Source organism: Pteropus alecto, unplaced genomic scaffold (assembly GCF_000325575.1).
Source record: "Pteropus alecto unplaced genomic scaffold, ASM32557v1 scaffold3, whole genome shotgun sequence".
Lineage (NCBI taxonomy): Eukaryota > Metazoa > Chordata > Mammalia > Chiroptera > Pteropodidae > Pteropus > Pteropus alecto.
In genome coordinates, this window is record NW_006442484.1 from 51,719,458 (window position 1) to 51,732,532 (window position 13,075).

Here is a 13,075-nt window from a genome sequence, read left to right on the forward strand (position 1 = left end):
TAATGCTGCTATGGGCATCTGTGTGCAAATATCTTTTCGGATATGAGTTTTCAAGTCTTTGGAGTAAATACCCAGTAGAGGGATTGCTAGATAATATGGTAGATCAATTCTTAGTTTTTTAAGGAAACTCCATACTGTTTTCCATAGTGGCTGTACCAATTTGCAGTCCCACCAGCAGTGTATAAGGGTTCCTTTTTTCTCCGCATCCTCTCCAACACTTGTTATTATTTGTCCTGTTGATTATAGATATTCTAACAGGTGTGAGATGAAATCTCATTGTGGTTTTGATTTACATTTCCCTAATCACTAGCGATGTTGAACATTTTTTCATATACTTGTTGGCCATTTGTATGTCCTCTAGGGAGAAGTGTCTTTTCAGGTCTTCTCTCATTTTTAAATCGGATTTTTGTTGTTGTTGTTGTTATTATTGAGTTGTATGAGTTCTTTGTATATTTTGGATTTTGGGCCCTTATTGGAGGCTTTGCTTGCAAATATATTTTCCCATTCAGATAGTTGTGTCTTTATCTTGCCGATGGTTTCTTTCGCTGTGCAGAAGCTTTTCAGTTTGATGTAGTCCCAGTCATTTATTTTTGCTTTTACTTCCCTTGACTTTGAGGTCAAATTCTTAAAATTCTCTTTAAATCCAGGGTCCATGAGTTTAGTTCCTATGTTTCCTTCTCTGCAATTTATTGTTTCAGGTCTTATATTCAGGTCCTTAATCCATTTTGAGTTAATTTTGATGTGAGGTGATAGACAACAGTCTAGTTTCATTCTTTTGCAGGTGACTTTTCAGTTTTAGAACCATTTATTTAAGAGGCTTTCCTTGCTTCACTGTATGTTTTTGGTTCTTTTGTTGAAAATTATTTGCCCATATAGATATGGGTTTACTTCTGGACTCTTGATTCTGTTCCACTAGTCTGTGTGTCTGTTTTGCTGCTAATACCGTGCCGTTTTGATTATTGTTGCTTTGTAGTAACCTCAGGCAGCATGATGCCTCTAGCCTCATTCTTTTTTCTCATGATGGCTTTGGCAGTTTGGGATCTTTTGTGCTTCCATACAAATCTGATGATTTTTTGTTCTATTTCTTTAAAAAAATGCCAATGGGATTTTGATGGGGATTGCATTAAATCTTTATAATGCTTTAGGTAATAAGGTCATTTTAAATTTGTTGGTTCTTCCAATCCAGGAACACAGAATATCTTTGCATATATTTGTATCTTCTTTGATTTCTTTTAATAGGGTCTTATAGTTTTCATCATATAAGTCCCTTCACATGTTTTGTTAAATTTATTCCTAGGTATTTTATTTTTTTTGTTGCAATTGCAAAAGGAATTATTTTTTCCACTTCCTTTTCTGATGCTTCATTATTACAGTATAGGAATGCTATGGATTTTTGAACATTGATTTTTGTATCCAGAATTTTTACTGTATTTGCTTATTGTTTCTAGTAGTGTTCTTGTGGAGTCTTCAGAGTTTTCTAAATAGAAAATTATGTCATCAGTGAATAGAGACATTTGACTTCTTCATTTGCTATTTGAATGCCTTTTATATCTTTTTCTTGCCTGATTGCACTCACTAAGACCTCTAATGTTATATTGATAACAGTGGCAATAGTGGACAACCTTGACTTGTTTCTGATCTTAGAGGAAAGGTTTTTAGTTTTTCACCATTAAGTATAATATTGGTTAAGGGTTTGTCGTATATGGCCTTTATTAAGTTAAGATACTTCCTTTCTATACTGATTTTTTGAAGTGTTTTGATCATAATTGGATGCTGTATCTTGTCAAAGGCTTTTTCTGCATCTATTGATATGATCATATGATTCTTATTTTTTAATTTGTTTATGTGGTGTATCACATTAATTGTTTTGTGTATATTGAATCGTCCCTGTGTCCCTGGGATGAAGCCCACTTGATCATGGTGTATGATAATCTTTTTAATGTGTTGCTGTATTTGGTTCACTAGTATCTTATTTAGGATTTTTGCATCTGTGGTCTTGAGAGTTATTGATTAAAAAGCCTAAGTCTTTTTAGATTTTTCTGCTTATTCACAATCTTATACGAATGTTATATGACTGAAGAAAGTGCTTAAAGCCTTGGAGAATTTCATAAGAACTATTCATTTAAGAAAATACACTAATAAAACATCCATCAGAAAAATATGATGTAATATATTCAAGCCTGAACATAATATTTTGATATTTTGTAAAATAAAACTTAGTATCCCTAAAAATGTTATATCCAGATGGCTTAATTTCTTGGTAGTTCCAGTTTAAGTAAACCAAGTTTAAATGACTCATCAATTAAACTATATGATCAATGTACCTGGAACACATTGGGCAGTCCTACAGGATAGGTTTTAAGATTTTTTATTAAGAATTTTGAAAAAATACAGTATACTCGTGACATTTGCAGAATCTATATATTTGTCCTCAACAGTCTTGCAGCATCAATGGTCAGCTAGCTATTTCAATTATACCAAAGACTTAACCAGCAGAAAGTGCAAAAATTAGTTAGTCCTTGAATAATATCTAAGCTATCACCTTAATAGCAAACTTGTATTTAATAGCAGCTTAGAATATTTATTTTATTATGGTGGAATACAACAAAGACGGTATTGGGGGTAGGAATAAGGAAAATAATTAGCAGTTCATTTTGTCCTAAGGCAAGTTTAGAGAGTGCTAAGATGGAATAAATGTTGAGTACACAGAGGAGCAGCAGGTAAATCTCATAGGGAACACAAGGACTGCTCTCTAGAATGGGTGAACTTCTACCTCAGCAAATTTCCAAAAGAGTAGGAGATGGTTAGATAGAGAAGGGTAAATTTCTGGCTCGAGGGCAGTTTGAGAAAGATTGGAGTGTCAGAAACAATTCCAGAAACAGTAATATGTCTCAAGAGGTTAGAAAGAAGAATGCATATTGAGAATTGGCTGAAAAGTTAAAAAAAATTAAAAATTAAAAATAAAAATAAAACTGTGATTTTGGCATTAACAAAGTATAAAATAAATTCAATTTGAAATGACAGAGAAGCATTTATTAAAAAAGAAAGTAAAAGCTACATTTTCAGCTGTGATCATAGCTATAAGAGAAGCCTCTCCGTTTTGGGGTGCCACAAAATATAAAGCAATTACAATCACAAGCTTTAGATGTCAAAAACATTAGGGTGAGTGATGGACATTAGGACCCTTTTGGAAACTCTGCTCTCCACAAGTCAGCTTCTATTTAAAATGGGACTCCTAGTGCTGCTCTGGAAATTTTAAGGTAACACTTTTCATGCTGTGAAAATCTCATGGCTGTCTTTGTCCTTTATTGACATTTTACATATTGGGAGAAAGCACCCAAGGAAATCAGTGACCTCATTGATTTTCTGCACATTACAAAGTAATAATATGAGATTGCAGTGTGCATTTATTCTTTTAAGACATAAGGAGAAACTGGCTGAAAGGCACATTTTTGCTCACATGGTCTTAAAAGACATAGACAGCTATTATATTATTTATGGGTCATGACTTTTCTCCTTGTTAGTTAAAAAATGCTTCCATATGAATATTGTCATGTTTGCAATGAGTATGTATGTAAGGTGGAGGTGGCTACTTAACATTTGAAGTGTTATAATGAAAAATGCCTACTGTAGAAGTAAGAAAATTACATAAACACTTCAAATATATAACCAGAATCTATGTAAAGAGACAATTAATATAATTTCTTATTGGTGAAATAAACAGTGCTTCAGATACATGGTTCCCTACCACTGCTGCATAAATGAGATATAAGTATCACATAAGCTCCATAGCCCATTGCGACCAATCCTAAAATTCTAGAGCTTCATTTGGTCCTGCCTTTTCACTTTTCATAGAAAACTCTGCCATCTCACCTGACTGGAATATTGATGGGTCCTGACATCAAATGTCTTTGTTTCCGCGTAGGGCTTTTAGAGTCACAGTATTACATAATATCTCATTTGCTAAAATTCCATCGTTGCATACTTCATATTAATGTTTTATGCTTCTGGCACCTGCTTTTTCACATTTTTGTCTCTAATTATTTTTCTTAAGTTTTTGTCATCTTAATTGCTGATGGAAATAAATATAACCAAAAAGTAGGTGGTATATTCTTTTCCTCTATAGCTTCAGAAAAGTACATAGTTTTTGGTATCACCAAATTCGTTCTCACAAATGGTAAAATGATAATATCACAAATGTGTTCATTGTACTCCTTGGTTCATTATGGAGACTTGAGTGAAGATGAATCATCAACCCCCTTTGCAGTTAATAAAACCATCTTTGAAAATCTAATTTGTAAAAAAAAAAAAAATCTGAAACAAAATCTGTGAAGATTTCAGAGTTGTTGCTATGACCTATGAAATATAACCAATAACTTCAAAAAGTCTGATTTGTGATTTCATAAAGTGGTTTCTTAAGAATGTTTAAATTGATAGTTTTTTTTTGTGTGTGTGTGTATTCTAGAAGCTATCGATAATTGTGAGGTTAGTTTTTAAAGCCAAAAGAAATCCTTTGGAATTTATTTTCTATTTGTGTAAAAGATAAAATAAATTCTACTCTTGGATTTTTATTCAAAGAGAGAGTTTGAGAAACTTTTTTCTCATTTAACTATATGGAGAATACTTTCAATACAAAGATCTAGTTGCAATGTCTGCGAACAAAAAGTGAAGCTTTCTTTAATATTACAAAAGTAAGTAGTATGACTATGTATTTGTCAGAATTTGGTGTGCATTTCATATTCATTGAAACATACTGCCTGGCAGGATATGTAAGGTTTGCATACCTAGAGTGGTCATATAATTCTCTGGGACAATTTTGACTTATATATTTGTTCTGGCATAATTATTAATAGCACCCCCTTTTTTACTCTCAAAATGTCTTTCTCTTTGGATGATAAATTATATGGTGTATGTATAGTTTCCACCACCTCCCTGCACACCCACATAGTCTACTAATCTCCTGAGGCTTCTCAGTACTTAACAAGGGAACAAGATAAGTGTCGCATAGCCAACTCTTGATTTAAGTCTGTGTACAACCATGATAATCCAGCTCTTTGATGGATAGAAGAACCAGAGGAAAAGATATTTCTTACTTTTTTATACAGGTTCCAGTTTACATTGGCTGTTCTTTGGTCAGAGTGATACCTCAGGTTGGAAAATTTTTTGTCTTTGCTTCCAAATGGAAATAGTATATTATCCCAAGAAGATTAAATTTATTAAGAATGACTCATTCTCAGTGTCTAGTTTTACACTCCCCTCTATATAAAAAACATGACTTTTCTTGAAGTGGCATGCAGCTATGTCATTGTCCTTTTTAATATTTTTTAAATGTCTCACTATCACCTTTATAATTAAGTCTAAAATATTGAATATCATCATTAAAATTATTTAAATCTCTAAGGACACCCTTTTTCATATTCAAATGCCCCAGTGTCTTTATAATATTCCCTTTGGATTCATCCCACAAACACCTCAATACAGAATATGGCAAACTAATCTGTCAACTTTTCCCATAAACCTGTTCTTCCGTCTCTATTATTTTAGATGTTGGCAACACTATTAACCCATACTGAAATATATGGTTGTTCTCCTTTTTTGTTGTTTCTTAAGGATATCTTACTGTAACAACAAACTCCAAAGTGTATCATTACTCAAACATGATAGACGCTGGTTTTCCTTTCAATGGTGTTGCGAATGGGTGGGACCATCTCTTCCAAGAAGAAATTTAGAAACCAGTCAGGGTTTCATTATCTTCTATTATCAGCGAAAAAGAAAAGAATATGGATGGTCAGTTGTGGTAGGAGTGGCATAGAATAGGATGTGTCACCTCTACTCATATTCCAACAACTAGAATTTAGTAACATGGTTTCACCAAAGTCATGAAGTCCAGCTGAGTGCCCAGGAAGAAAAGGAAATAGGTTTGGTAAAGAGCTGGCTAATAGTCATTGCCATATTTTTCCATAATCACCACCTTGCCCATTACAATCTTTCACCCACATAAATTTTATTTCTTAAATATTTGTTAATTCTGTTTTCTCTCTATTCTTACCAGTACTACCCATCATCATATCTCCTCAAAAGTGGAACAATGATCTAAATCAAGCACGCTATAGTAAGTGTTCTAGTTAGCATGATCCTCTCCAGAAAGTTTTCCCGAACACTTTGGCTCAGCTAAATGTACCTCTTTCTGCCTCCAAAGCACTCTATGCAGGGTTTTATGATGCAATATACAGTATCAAATTTAAAACATATATGTGTGTGTGTGTGTGTGTGTGTGTACACACATATCCATATCCATCCTCTTTACATATTCATATCCATCCTCTTTACTGCTCTATGAAATCTTCAAGAAGATAGATTTTTTTTATTTCAGTGTCTTCAGTACCCTGTATAATTTTTGCACAGATAATATATAGTGCTTATTTTAATGGAGAAGGAATGAATGGGTTGTTCTGTTGATGTTACTTTTGGGAGGTATAAAAAAAGAGTTGTTCATTAAAGTATATAGTTTGTGTACGTTGACTTACATTCTGAGTAAACTATTCAGTTCTTTTGTTTTTTGTCTTTCACCAACTGATCTTATTCCTTTTCCAAGCATTCTCTTTTTCTCTTACCTACCAGCCCAATAACTTTTTTTCTAGTCTTCAAGAAAGAAACTTTGTTCTTATGATAGTTTTCTCCACTGCCTTTGTTCAGGTCATTCCCAGGTTCTTAATCCTGAATAATATATCTACAATTTTTATTAAAATATTCAAAATGAATGTTCCAAGGTATGTGTTTGGTGTTTGAAGTTAGTCTCTAAGGGCATTCAGTTGGACTCATTGGAATATGTGCTCTAGGTGTTATCAACTAACCTTTAATTAGACCTAAAGGACATCTTGCAAGTGCTTCAACTCTCTTAACCTGCAGTCACCATCAGAGATGTGTTTATGTTCATAACAAATGTTAGAAATAGCTTAATAGCTTTTCATGAAGAGAGTGACATTAATTAGCAGAAAGGATATTAAAATTGAGATTTTACTGATGAAGTTATTAGATTGGGTATACTATTGTAGTATTTTTTTTTCTTGTACAAAAAGAGTATAAAAACCGTCATCTATCCTAAAACCTGTATTTTTCAGAATGGATCTCTAGGGTTAATCCATAAATGGTTCTATAATCCTGTTCCTAATGGGAAGGTTTCTTGATCTACTACTTAGAGTTGGCTGCATCTGATACTAGAATATTGTCACATTTGCCTCAGGGAAGCCTTCTATTTTTAATATACACAAAGGAACAGAAAGCTTCAAGATTTCAGTGTATGGCTTTTTGTGTGTCCTAGTTGCCAATGAATGGTGACATATGTGGCAAAATTTGGGCAGAGATTTGCTTCTCTTATGGGGGAGCAGCCAATTCTTAACTATTTCCATTGGAAGCTCCCAAAATTTAAGAGCACGTATATACAAATTAAAGTAGACCAGTTTACTACACTACGCATTTGAATTAATGATACTAATCAATACCCAAGAATTGACTCTTTTTCTTTTGTTTGTTTCTTTGTCAACCTTTATTTAAGGCAAGTAATAAGAATTCCTAGCACCTTGAATGGAGAAGAGCTAGAGAAAATAAAGAAATACCAAGAACACAAATTATTGCTTAATTATTTAAAAATATAACCCCAATATAGATGTTTGCCCACTTAAATCTTATAAAGACAACCTTTATATTATCTATCTGCCAAGTAAAATATTTTAAATCTTTTTTATAAGAATAAAATAAAAGGTATAATAACTTCTTACTCCATTCTCACCCTTCTCAATTCTTATTTTTAATGTTTGGATGTCTAAATCTCTCTACTAGGTACCTTTAAAATTAGAAAATATGTTTCTGAGGGACTCTTTAATTTCTTTCCTCAGCATTCTGAGAGACATATAATATGAGAGTGCTCTCAAACCTACAGTTCAGGTTTATGCACTGCAAGCATTGTGTCAACTATTGTTTTATACTTGGCCTCCTTTACACATTTACATTGCTTGCTTGGTCCCTGTAGACATTTGAATTAGCATACTCGCTCTGGAAAGTTAGCAGGCATTTCAAATATACTATAGTAATTTTAATCGTGAACCATTATTCAGTTTTAATTTAAAACAAATGTGCACTAAACAACATAGGGCAAGAGTTGAGATTGGGAAGTCACTGTCTTTAGGTACATGTGTATCTATTGCAGGGAATTCTTTTAAATACTATTCTCAAAACTGAGGAAATTCTTCCCACACATTGAACTTCCCAGCTGGGAGTCCCATACACCCTGCCGGGCAACACAATATTGTTTTTGTTATCATCGTTTTAATCTTGTATGCAATATTCTGTTATGTAGTATTAGCAGTTCTTTCCTAATTTAGCAGAAGGTCATGGTCTGTGATATTCCCGTTAAATTTTAATATATAAATTGAGCAATCTCCTGCTGCTGTTGACATAGATTTAGATTTTTCATGCTTATTTCTGGTACATGTGCTGCTAATGCACAAGGGGTATGAAAAGATTCAATTTTCTCATCTGTAAAATGAAGATGATACTATTAGATATCTTTAAGGTCCCTTCAAACTCTAAAGTTTTATGATTCTAATAATGTAAGTTTAAACCACATTAATAAGAGTAATAGTTTTTGTTAGCCTAGTGTGTGGCACAGTTTTCGTAAATGGCCTGCTTTGCTTAGAAACAGTTGACTAAGTTCTTAACCAAATTTACTTAAAGCGTGTTATTCTAACTCTCTAACCTTGAAATTCCATTTCTTTGTAGAATATTGAAAATATTATTTATATGTGCAGCTGACCTTCCTTCCTAGTAAGTAAGCTTCTTGAAATATGATTTCTAATTCCCCTTCAGCTCTTATGGTATATTGTTTTGTCACTAGTAAATGTTTAATAAAGCCTTTCAAGTGAATGAATGAACACATCACTTTCGTATCTCACATTACAATTTACAAAATGCTATCATTGTCCATTATCTAATACGGAACTATGAAATGTTAAAGTCGAAGGGGCATTGGAATTGGTTCCCATTGGTTCTCACCTGGGGTGATTTGGGCAAAATCATCCCAGTAGATTTTTGGCAAAATCTGAAGACATTTTTCATTGTCATAACTGAGGGGTGGATGTTCCTGGTATCTAGTGGATAGAGACTAAGCATCCTACATAATTCACTGCACAGTCTCCGCAAGAAAGAATTATTGACCCAATATGTCAAAAATGCTGAGATTGAGAAACTCTGCCCTCATTTTATAAGTGAGATAACTGAAATACTGAGAAGTTAAACAAAAATTTTAAGGTAATCTTTAGCTCCTTTGCTTTTGCCTAATAAGTTGATGCTCAGTAAATCTTTCAAAGAAGATGGGATATTTTTCTCATTTAATAAGCGAGAAAACTGGAGTCTTAGAAAAGTGATAGTCAATGTCACACAAGTAACAGAACTGAAACTTGTAACTACCACATGTCAGCTATGTATTTAGGAATATAGTAGGTCCCAAATGATTCATGATATGCAAAGGAAGAAATTTCACGTTATTTTACTTTATCTAAAGGTCCTGGTCATCACTTGCCAAGCCCGGGGGAAGTTCGATATCACTTATTAAGGGGGATTTGTAGTCATTAGACTATAGAGGAACTTCAGGATCTATATAATACTGACAAAACTGGGTAGGTAGACTTGCTTTTAGTACAAAGTGCCTGGCATGTAGAAAATACTCATTAAATAATTCAGTGAATGATAATCACCTTCCATTGTTCTTCAGCTGCTAGCTACTGCCCTTAAATGATAGAGTTGTACTGCCTGTTAGGCATCGATTCTCTGGGAAGACTGCAGTGTGGCTTCTTCCCAGAGCTTCATAGTCCAAAAAGCACAAGATTGGTCACAGAAATCTTTACTAAATGCCTACGCACTCACTACCTGTTAGTGACCAGTTCTCTCGTATATCCATATGGGCTTTTACATCAGAGGTTTTGCCTCTTGTACAAGAATGTGTCTTGACAGGGACCTAGTGGGCCAAAAGCTATAACCCCTTCCCATTTCCAGCCTCAGGAAAACATCTTGTGTGGGGACTTACTCCCTCAGTAACACATGTTTTATTCTCTCTTTATTTTAGCTATTCGTGCTTTAAACCTCTTGTATAAATGCTTTTGAAAACACAAGATTTGTTATCTGTCATGCACAAGGGAAACCCAGATCTTAAAGACATAGCCCTTTGGGGATAGACACTAGGGGAAGGAAATTTCTATTACTTTGCAGTGTAGTAATCCCCTACCAAAAAAAAATGTGGCCATATCTTTGCCACATTTTGTTACATTTATCTTTTAATAAATCATGAATTTAAAGAAAAATCTTGTTAATTCAGGGTGGTTTTTTTTTTTTTTTTTTTTTGCTATATTACATGGTTGACAAGCTTAAAGTTGCACACTTTAAGTGTATATAATCTAACTATATTATACTTATATCAGAGTGAAAACAGCTATTAGCTACATGGGTATATACGTACTCTTAGACTGCAAAAGAAAGTTATATTGATTTTCAAACTGCCTTAATGACAGGAAAGAAAAAAGTACATGAAGAATGATAAAGTGCATAAAAAATTAAAAGAAACTTTCAAAGTAGATAGTAGAGAGGAATATTTCACAAACACTTAACTTTTGTATACACATTGATTTATTAAGAACTTATTCTTATTAGATCTAAGGAAAAAATCACTGCAAGCAACCTTCCTGAAAATACATTTATGGCATTTACTTGAGCTATAACAGTCCCCTGGAACGAAAATATGTTTTGTACACTTGTTTGAGGATAACCATATTTATCTTCAAATATTGAGAAAATGTCTTTTTTTTTGTAGCCAGATGTTCTCTTGTGGCTTCATGGTATTAGTTTCAATCAATATATAATTTTTATATAAGGAACTATGTTAAGTGTCCAATACTTTAGATTACATTATATTAATCAATTTTATAATTAGAAATTATTTGCTATCCTTTTATTCCTCATAAGTTCATTTCGAAAAGAATAATTATGCTATTTTCCCTATTTTTTAAAATAGATATTTTTAAGTAAAATGTTTTTTCCATGCTCTTTGTTCCTGTTTTTGTAACTTGTTTGTTTATTTTTTTCTTCAGGCATTTTATACAGAAAAGCTTTTAAAATTGGCAATACAAGAAAAAGAAAATACTAAAATATAGAAAGCACATTAATAGTGAATAATGTTCCATTCTGTCAACAATTTGATTCTTCTAATACATTTCTAGGGGAAAATTGAAGTATTTAATGGAGGCATAATTATATATTATTGCCACTAGGGACAAGTTGACATTAGTCTCTTAAGTTTCCATGATAGATACAGCTGAATGATAGTCAACAATAAAATAATACGTTTTATTTTTGGTCGTGTTTCAAACCTTTTCTAAGCTTTGGTTGATAAATACTTAGCATCAAGTACGAGATGGGCTTCAAGTAACTACAGATTAAATAACAAACAGGTGTATTTTTTCCTTCTTTATTTCTCCCAGGGCATAGCATTAAAGTATTACTAAGTACTTACCAAAATATCAGACATATTATCTTATAGGGAATATGTTAGAAAACTTTTTATCAGAAATAGTAAAAAAATCTTTCATCAATAGTATTACTTTTAATAGTCTTTCTCTTTATATTCATATCATTTAAAAATTCCATCTTTCACATAAGAATGAAGATTGCTTAAAAATTATAGTTACATGCATGATCTTGGAAAAAGCAAAGGCAGCAGAGCTATATTTCCACAGTGTTCTTAGGTCTTGTATGATTCCATAAGTAAATTGTTGTACAGGTATATGTATCCTTTAGTATAATTATTGACAATCTACATTTTGTGATATCTTTTTGGTAACAGATGTATAGCACTACATTTCCTAATTGAAAATTTCAATTTAACATAAAGAATCGCTTAGAATTTGCATTTCAAAACAGTGCAATAAAAAATTAAGATTTCTCTGTTAACTGTCCCAATTTTAGCTAGCAGTTATCTCAACATCGATACTAAACAAAAGCTCAGACATGCATACATTAGTGATTCAGTAAGTTTTTAAAATTATTATTATTAAAAATTGTTGGTGTGTTGCCCAGCTTCTATCTTCCTACTCACTCTTACTTTCCTACCTATATTTAAAATTTTTCTTCAGGCAATCTCCCCTTATCCACTCAGTCCAAGTCTTCATTATCTAAGGAAAACCTCACTCTTTGGGAACCCAGGCTCACATCTATCTTAACAAGGAATTTTCCTGACCTTAAGATGTTAGTTTAGGAATAGGCACATACTTTTTTACAGGAGTCAGTTAGCTTCAAGGGAACCTTTACTGTAGGCTTCTGTCACTTACCGTCCTTCACACGTAGGAGAGAACATGGACATTGTTGCATGCAGATATCAATCCTAGATCTGTAGAGGCCATATTGCTAACTGGTCAGGGAACAGAAGCAATACACAGAAGAGGAGAAAGCTAAGAGCTAAAATCAGAACACTTATTAAATCATGTCTAATTCCAACCCTACCCCTGGATTTTTTTCCACATGAGCCAACGGTTTTCCTTGATATTTTATGTTAGTTTGAGTTGGATTTCCCATTACTTAAAACTGACATCCAAAGTGAAACATGTGGGAACATTGAACTTTCCAAGGTATTTCCAATGCTTAGCTGAATTAATTTTCACGTTGGCTAGTAAATGGATTTTTTGAGGATATGCAACGATGTTAATACCTGAGGGTAGCATTGCTTTATACCAAACTGTGAAAGCTGGACTTGAGAGCCCATTGGGCGGGGCTGGCTTCATGAGCATGCCACCATATAGTTGCACAGGGACCTGAACTTAGAAATAGCCCATGTTTGCTTTGATGCTTTGCTGTTGTCTCTTGAAATTAATTTTTGAATTAATTTGAATTTGAATATTTTAATTTTGTACTAAGCCCTGCACATTATTTAGGTGATCCTGCAGGGGATGATGCCTAAATGGGAGATTCCAGGTGGAACACAGATATAGGTCTTGAAAATACATTGAACCAGAATTATCTCAAAGAAATGGCC